This window comes from Lissotriton vulgaris, chromosome 8 (assembly GCF_964263255.1).
Source record: "Lissotriton vulgaris chromosome 8, aLisVul1.2, whole genome shotgun sequence".
Lineage (NCBI taxonomy): Eukaryota > Metazoa > Chordata > Amphibia > Caudata > Salamandridae > Lissotriton > Lissotriton vulgaris.
In genome coordinates, this window is record NC_141696.1 from 16901775 (window position 1) to 16910702 (window position 8928).

At 51.4% G+C, this 8928-nt stretch overlaps 1 pseudogene; it reads right to left on the reverse strand.

The window, feature by feature from the left end:
• Positions 1–296: 296 nt before the first annotated feature.
• Positions 297–1866, reverse strand: LOC147693241 (cytochrome P450 20A1 pseudogene; annotated as a pseudogene).
• Between the last annotated feature and the right edge of the window lie 7062 nt (positions 1867–8928).

Below are 8928 nucleotides of genomic sequence, written 5' to 3' on the forward strand. Positions count from 1 at the left end.
AACCAGTTTCTGCTGGTTCCCCAAGCACTGTGTTGGCGCAGACAAAGGAAAAGGGTGTATAAAAGAAGGGGCTGTGACCCCATAATGTTAACCCATTCAGTCTCAGACTTAAATCAATGGAAACTGTTTTAGCAGAGTATTCCGATTTGTAATAGGCAACCTGGGATATGGAACAGAGGAAGCAGCCCATAGGTGAAGGCTGTTATCCCTTGGAAATGCAATCCTCCATTTGCTTATAGTGTAAAAGGGGATTCAAGTTTGATATTTATTGGGGTTAGAGTTTTACTCTGTCAATTTCATGTGTCTATTTGTGACCCATGTAGAAGTGATTGCAGGTGGCAAAGCCCATCACCTAAACTGCTGGCCACCATCTTTTTCCCCATTGACTTTTCAAAATAGAGCCCTGAGTGCTTCAGCACCCCACTTGGCATGAAGCAGTACTTTTCGAAATGTAGGCACTTGCTGGATGGAGCTGCTTGTTGGCTTCTTTTGGAAACAGTGATCCTCGCCTCCTCCTTTGGCGATGTCACTAGTTCATTCCGCGTCTCGATGACCTGCCCTGGCATTGGGTGTAAGCGCAGTTTTCTCAACAGCACGCTCAACAACACTGTTGTCACAACGTATGCAAAGCGATACAAAAGGGATGATGGACGGAGCGTTTGAGCAAATCAAACACTCACCCCCAGTCAACTGATCTGGGTTTAATCCATCACCATTCTTTAGCTCATTCCACCACCCCAGTTCAGACATGGCCATATGCAAATCAGCCTGACCCTGTGATTTGATTTGATTTGCTCAAACGCTCTGTCCATCATCTCCTTTTGTATCGCTTTGTTCGCCCTAAGTTGGCAGGGTATGCTCAGACGTGAGTCCCTTGCTCACTTGGCCACTGGATTCAAGATAGCCTGGCTAAGGAGGATTATGAATCCGAACCCGGTCCCAGGATGCTTGATTCCGGTCCAGGGAAGACATGGCTTGGCAGTTCGGGCTGGACTGTTCCCATGAGGCACAGGGTCAGACTGATTTGCATATGGCCATGTCTGAACTGGGGTGGCGGAGTGAGCTAAAGAATGATGATGGATTAAACCCAGATCAGTTGACTGGGGGTGAGTGCTTGAAATGTTCAACATTCCGTCCTTCAACCCCTTTTATATCACCACCACGTATGCAAACCTCAACTCAGGGCACTCCTGACTCCCCATGAAGCCGAGCAAAGAAAGGCTTTTCCGGGCAGACTCATCGTGAAACCTATCAGGATCAAATCTGTAGGCTGAGGGTCAGGCTGTGAGGTCCTGAAGCACAGCACCAATAGCATAAAGCACCAGGGTCTCTTTGGGAATGACATGCAGGTCAACTCTGCCTTCCAGGTCCTGAAGCCGTGCCGCAATGGGTGTCAGTCTAGCTATCCATACTGTCTCACAGAGAACTTGCCGGCAACACCTGAGCTGCTCAACTTTCTCCAGTGTGATGGGGGCCTTGCCTAGTACTTGGGCCATCTCCTTGTAAAGCTTCTCCTGAGCGTCCTCCGATGTGGTGAGGAAATATAAAGCCCATGTACACAAGTTAGCTGTGATAGCACATCCTGCCAGTGAGAAGATCATGCTGTCCTCCAGCACCTGATTCTCGCTCAGGTTACCCTGCAACAAGGCATCCATGAAGATCTGTCGAGGGATGCTCTTACTGCGCCTTTCTCTCGCCAGCTTCTTCAGGACAGATTCCATCTCCATCAGGGCGTTCTCATACAGCTTTTTCCTTGTTGTGCTCTTGTCAAGTGACCCATCCAGGAAACGTTTCCCAATTTTTTCCCAGCTAGCGGTTCTTGCGGAAACGGATCACCTCCTGTTCACCCTCAAAGCTATTCCCCATAGTGTCTTTAATTTGATCAAGTCTTGTTAATTCTCAGTGTTTTAATGCTTCACAAAGACTAAAAATCCGAAGAAGGCTCTGGGAAATTTATTGTGCAAACATGCACACTTCGGAAGAGGTGGTATCCCTCCAGAACTGAACAATCAAACAAAAATACAAGTATAGTCGGGGGCTGGCTCTACTTCATGTCCACAATACCTGTGGAGGCAGGACTGTGAGGCATTTTTCACCCTACCTCATTTCCTCAGGGCTTCATGAACCTTGACATCATGAGACTGAGACTCACTTTGTCTCAACTATCATTTATCTTTTACTTACTTCTCCCTCTTCTACTATCTTGGTTTCTGAGACCCTGGCCTATTTCCGGGGGTCTTGAAAGGATGACTATTCATACTGCTGTTTGTAACAAGCAATAATAGCCCTATTTTTATATCTTTACAATATTTACCAGCACTTTTAACATAAAATCAATCAAATGGAGCCCTCATAAATAGTATATTTTCACATTTCCATCACTGCGTATTAATTTGACTTTCTTTTAGTTCTAATCTGTCCACCCCTCAGATACATTTAGTGACCTCTTCTTAGAAAGGGCCACAACCATGCAGTGTTGATTCTTTTGTCACCTGTGTTGGCAACAGGCAGCCATGGGCAAGTGGTGCTGTCTGCGCTTTTAAACGTGCAGAGAGTCATGTGGCCTTTCAGCACATGAGCGGTACAAGCACAAACGCCGCAATCTTTGATTGGTGGGGCAGCTAAGGACGCTTCTTTGAATACTTCCCCCTGCGTGGAGTTTGACGACAACACCTGAGGGACACAACTAGCAGCCTCCACCACCAGTGTAGCACTTGGTTGTGAGGCACTAGGCCACTGGTGCTCTCTAGAGCTACTCTGTGTGGATTGAAGAAGCTAGTGAGAAGGAGATGCCCTACCCCTGGGCCTCGAAGCACTGGTTTTCACATTATGGGCCTTATTTAGAGCGCAGTGGACTGGGTACTCCATCAATAATATGGCGGATGTATTGTAAAAGTGCAATATTCTCACTACTTACTGATGACAGGACTTCTGTCACATATTGGCTGAATACATTATCTGCTAAACTTTAAATAGGACCCTTAGTTTAATGGGAACTGAGATTCATCCTACGGTTACTGCAAAACTGGCCACATCACGATACAGAGGAGTACAAAACAGCTAACACTGTGTTTAACACCTTGGCTGCTAGGGGGTTTTCCACTCCTGTGCTGCTTTCTAAGTTTTCCCATTGTTCATGACAAGGTCAACTCATCATAAGCACAGCTCAACCGTGCCTCATGACGAGCTGGCCTTGTCATGAGCATGGAAGGGGTTAATTCAACTTTACTGATTGACGTTTCCACTTTCTTCAGGGCAGCTTACTGGGGACACGGGCGTAGCTATCAAAACTGCAGCAGGTGCAGGTGAACTGGGTGGTGTCCTAGTTGGATGGCCTGCGAAAATGGAATTTGCAGCATCCTATCTTAATACAGCACCCTCAATAATTTCCGCATTGTAAATGGGCAAACCGACCTGTAGGTCAACTTAGTGTCAAATATAGTTCTTGTGTGATAGGAGCAATGTGTGTTTCAAATTAACCACATCATTAAATATGAATGCACCTCACGCTTTGACCATGTACATGAACTATATGTTGAAGATAATACCTGCTCACGTCACCTTCATACAGCCTCCGATTTCGCAGGCACTTTTTAGAAATCGCAGGATTTTTACAAAAGTGCCGATTTCGCTGGCACTTTTGTAAAAATAGCTGCATTTTTACAAAAGTGCCGATTTCATGGCTAACCGCGAAATTGCGAAATCCTGGAGGGATATGCCATCATGGACACGCAAACTGAAAGCCCCCCAAACAACGAACGTGCAACTTGAGCACTAAAACAGTCCCTTACCCCCAACAATCTCCCCACCCACACCCCATACCTCAAAAACTCTGAAGTACCTGTTGCGGCGGGGTTGGTCGTTCGCCCCCAACGGGGAGTCGAGAGCCTCCCCCGCCAATGGATCCCCAACTGACAGCCCTTTAGTCTCCGGGCCCATTCTCTCCGGGCCCACCCCCCCAAGAGTCAAACTGAAAGGGAAAACAGCCCACATAGCAACTCCCTCCCCCACAGGTCAATCATGCATTCCGTACAGGCAAAGAAAACACCATTCTGCCAGCAAAGGTCAAGGGTCTGTCACCGGCTGTTCAGGAGCAGGGCCACCCCCGGGAAGGGCCCCGGCATGACACGGAGCGCCTCCGGGAACAAGATTGTCTGTTCCCTCTCAGATGTTGCCCTCGTGGACCCTTCAGAAGCGCCTCATTCTGTGAGGATTCCGACTGCAGCCCCGGCGGAGTGTGTGGCCGCTCCCGCACAGTTTTATCAGTCCATTTAAAAACTTCCTCTGTGGTATAAAAGAAGTGGGCGGTTGATTGGAACACCACTCGTAGGCGAGCCGGGAACAATAGAGCATATGGCAGATTGAGTTATAGCAGGCGGGCTTTGGCTGCCATGAACGACTGGCGCTGCTACTGCACCAGCCGTGTGTAATCCGGGAAGATCAGGATACGGTGATTGTCATACAACAGTGGTTCCTTCGCTCGGGCCTGCTGCAACATAACTTTGTGGTCATGATAGTTCAGGAGTTTTGCAATCACTGCCCTTGGGCGGGCACCCACTGGAGGCTTTTGAGCCAGCGCCCTGTTGGCCCACTCTACGACGAAGCACTGGGACACAACGTCGGGGGGAGCCAGCTTTCCAACCATTGCGTGTGGAAACGTTCCATACTGCCGTTCTCACAGCCCTCTGGAAAGCCAACAAAGCGTAGGTTGTTTCGCCGGGCCCACCCCTCCGCGTCCTCGACCCGTAATGCAAGGCCCTTCTGAATATTTTCCATGTTTGCTACCTTCTGTTTCAGGGCTGTGACGTCGTCTTCCAAACCGGAGATGCGGGTCTCCGTTTCGGTGATACGGGCTACAGCATTCCTTAGATCCTGCCGCAGCAGCATGACGTCCGCGCACACCGCGCCAATCTTAGCATTCAGCATGTCCCTTGATTGGGTGCTCGACGCCATCAAAGCTGTGTTGTCCGACCCTGTCTCCTGCTGGCCCCCGGTCGCGCCTGTCGCCGCACCCGGGCCGGTAAATTTATCGATAGGCCCATGCTTGGTGGCGCCCCCGCCTCCCTTGTCTCTCGTCATAGTTGCTTGTAATAAGCGCTCCACAAACTGAAATCCGGCCGGACCTGCCGCCCACTTGGTAACCCCCCCTGCACATGCAGCCCTTCAGACACTGTTCAGCTGAGAGAAAGACTGCCCTAATCCAGGGCCCGTGCACCTCCGACGCTGGCCCCCACAACCACCCAAGAGTCTGCTGCACCCGATCACGGGTGCCGTCCTCAAGGACCCACCACCGTCGACACAAACACCACCAAGAGTAGAGGTAGCAACGTCCACTGGCACTCACCCCCGTGGTCCGATCCTACCGCTGACTCCCCGGAAAAAAGGGGGGGGTTTCCCCAAAGAGCCGCTATACAGATGGGCCCCTGGCTACCACAATCGGGCCTTCACCGCCCGCACAGCACTCAGCTACGCGGGTGCACGCCCACGGAGCTCCACACCAGCCCCCTCTCAACTCACCTCACGGGGTCCGCACCGCGCAGCAGCAATCAGACCCCACAGCCGCCGCCTCTGCACCACCGGGACTCCGGGGTAGTCCAGGCCTGGTCCACCCACCCGTCAACAGCCCCGTTCCACCGCAGGATATTGTTCAAGAGAGGGGGAGACAGGCGCTCACCGCAGAAAATGGCGCAAGGAAACTTCCAGTCCACAGCAGCGCCCCCTGTAGAGTCTCACCGTGGCTCGAGTGCACCGCTGAGCTCTACACTCTGACAACGGCCGGGGGGACACCGCCGAGGGCCGCCCCACTGACTGCGCCCCCACCTGCTGATACTCCGGTACACACTCTGGCTCCCAGGGCTCCTGGGATGCGGACCGCCGCTCTCGTACCAACTCCCCACGCTGTGCCCGCACTGCTCAGGCAACCACCTGTCCCGGCTCTCTCTTTGGGGGCCAATCCGCCCCCTCGACCTGCGCTCGCAGGAGCCGCCTCCCAGCGGGTGTTCAAGGTCGCCCTGGATGCCCTCAGAGGAGAAGAAGCGGCGCCCACGGCCTCTCCACTGCCCAATGTCAGGCACGCTCAACTTTACACCCCGGCTCCACTGCACAATGTCAGGCCTCTCCTTGTGGGGACCCCAACACACAGGGTCCAGCCGACATAGGTGCTGATTTCTCACGTCGGAGCGCCGCCACCGAGAACAGCAGCTCAATTATCACCTCCCAGACCTCGGGGGAGCCAAGGGAGTCAGAATACAGGTAGGATATCTGGCGGGCGGAACCAAACTTAGCTAGCACACGTCCGAAATGTTGGCCTGCCTAGCCACGGGCCCTGTTCTGAGTTCTTTGGTGTACCAACTGGTATTTTTTGAATATTTTCTCTGGATGTTTCTCCTGATGGGGACGATGTTGTCTGCGGAATTGGTGATCTAGGGGTTGAAGTTTTCACTCCCTGTTCAAGGTTGGTGGCGTTAGCAGGGTTGAAGACGTTGAGGCCATTCGCCCAGCTGGTCTGTGAGATTTTGTTCCACCTCTGGTAGGGGCGTTGGTCATCTTGGGGGTGGAGATGTGAGGGCTGGAGGTGCTGAAGTGGACGATGGAGTGATGGCTTCATGTGAGTTCTGTGTCATGGCTGTATTTGACACTGTTGCTGGAGGTGAAAATTGGGTACAGTGTGTGACCTCCGGTGTGTTCAGGGTTGTGGACGATCTGGTCATACTATTAAGGAGGTGTGCAAAGTTTTTGACATTGGGGTCATCTATGTAGGATGTAGTTCTTGGAGCTCAAAGCTAGTGGCACCATGCAGTCTGGGATGGTCTTCCAGAAACTGGTGTGTGTGCCTTGGGGTCAGTCTGCAAGGGTGACTCTTATGGCTGTCTTGTCCATGTGGATCTTAAAGTTGAGATGTTCCATAGGAGTGGTGATGATTCACTTTATGATCTCTTTGTGGATGATGGCTGTTCCTTGTCCTCACTTGTTGGTGTGGTCCATATAAGTTATTTTATATCCGTTGAGCATCGCTGTGACAATGTCTGGGGCAGATGTGAATTTAGGTCAGTTCTCAGTGAGGTAGACGATGTTAAGTGCAAGGGTGGTGATGAGCTGATGGGTGGAATGCTTGCATTGTGAGCATTTGTTGAGAAAAGTTCATGAGAGCTGGTGCTTTTATTCGGTTGGTCTCTGTGGTGTGTTCAGGGTGGGGCAGTCAGTGGGCTGGTGTGTATACAGTGGCAGGTGCAGTGGCAATGGGTGCAAGTGAAAGGTCCAATTGTGAAGCCTGGGTTTCCATGGTGGCAGTGTTTGTTGCAGCATCTGGGATTGAGGGTGTAGAACTCAGCAATGGGTGTATCTAATGGGGGCTTGTGGGCCTAGGATTGTGGTGCTGGGCGTGGTCCAGACACGGACGGGCACAGAAGGGCTTGACTTCGGTGTGCCTTTGGCATGCTGAACATGTGCCCACTGCATGAATAGACTGTGCAGTGGTGCTACAACATGTATTAAGTAGGTCATGGGGTTGGTGGGGCTTCTGTTGGTGGCAAGAACAGGGGGGCAAATTTACAATAATTGGCACATCCCCAGGGATGCGCCAGTTATTGTGCGCCATGCTGCCGCCTCAATGGGTGCGCCGCATTTACAATGCGACGCACCATGGGGAAAAAACGGCACAGATGCGTGACGCATCTGTGCCGTAAAGGCGGCGCATTGCTGGAGTTGCGTCGTAAGCGTGACGCAGGTCCAGCAATGCTCTGGGGGGCCCTATTCACACAATGCTGCGTCAATCCTTACGCCTGCTTCAGGCAGGCGCAGGGTTTTGATGCAGCATGGGCTCAAAAGTGACTGAGTGAAATCTTGTAGATTTTACTCAGCCACTTTTAGGAGGCGTTCCTGGACCAGAACGCCCCCCCCCCCCCACTGTGCTGGCACGCCCACATGTGTTGCAGGGCTTTACAACGTGATTCATCTCCCAGATGCGTCACATTGTAAATACCCCGCACCAAGGCGCATCTTTTGCGCCATCGCTGCATCACAAAAGTGATGCAACGGTGGATTAAAAGAGGCGCAAGGGGGTTGTAAATCTGCCCCAGGGAGTGTAAAATTCCAGTCTGGAAAACCCCAGCGGGAAAACCTGGGATGCTGCGGTGTCACTGGATCAGTTTGGAACAAGCAGGAACTGGAGGCCACAGGCAAGTGGCAGGCTAGGTGTCCAGGTGCCTATCATGCGGGTCACACTCTAACATCCAAAAAGTCTGAAGTGCTTGTATTGGATGCATTCACAACATATGTTTTTCTGTGGCCAGAATGTTTGCTACCCTGTGCTATGTACTGTTTTGGCCTTTGTCCAATGGACCTATGAGGCCAGGGATCCCTAGAGCATGGGCTCCAGGGGTCAGTTTTAGCTCCCCAATGAATTCCTGACTCATTGGCTGATGGAACACTGGCTTACTCTGCAGATATCCAGATGGAATCTTCTATTGCTTGGGCGGGAGGGGGTTTGCTTAGGCCTGCAATCATGTGGTGTGGAACCGGGGACTTAGCCTGACAACAACCATTCTCTGAGCCTGGAGGAGAAGAGGAGAGAAGATGCTCTTGGTGAAAAAAACTATAGCTGTGACCATACCCTAACTATACCTGTGACCATACCCCTAGCACTTGCCTGTCTGAAAAGCATGGTTGGAAAATGGTTTAGTAGTAGTGATAAGCAGTGACCTACCACTAGTAATAAGGGCACAGACACAATAAAAGGTTCAGTCAAGGTCTCAATAAATAATTTCCTTACTCAACCCTTGGTAGCTAGCAACGAGCAGGCAGACTTAGCTTAGGAAACAGGTGTGTAAAGCAGGCCTGGATGTAGTTCCCGGAGTTTGGCTACCTGGAACTGCACGGAGTGACACAAAAATTCACGGAGCTAAGTGATTGGCGGAGTGCAGTGTGAAA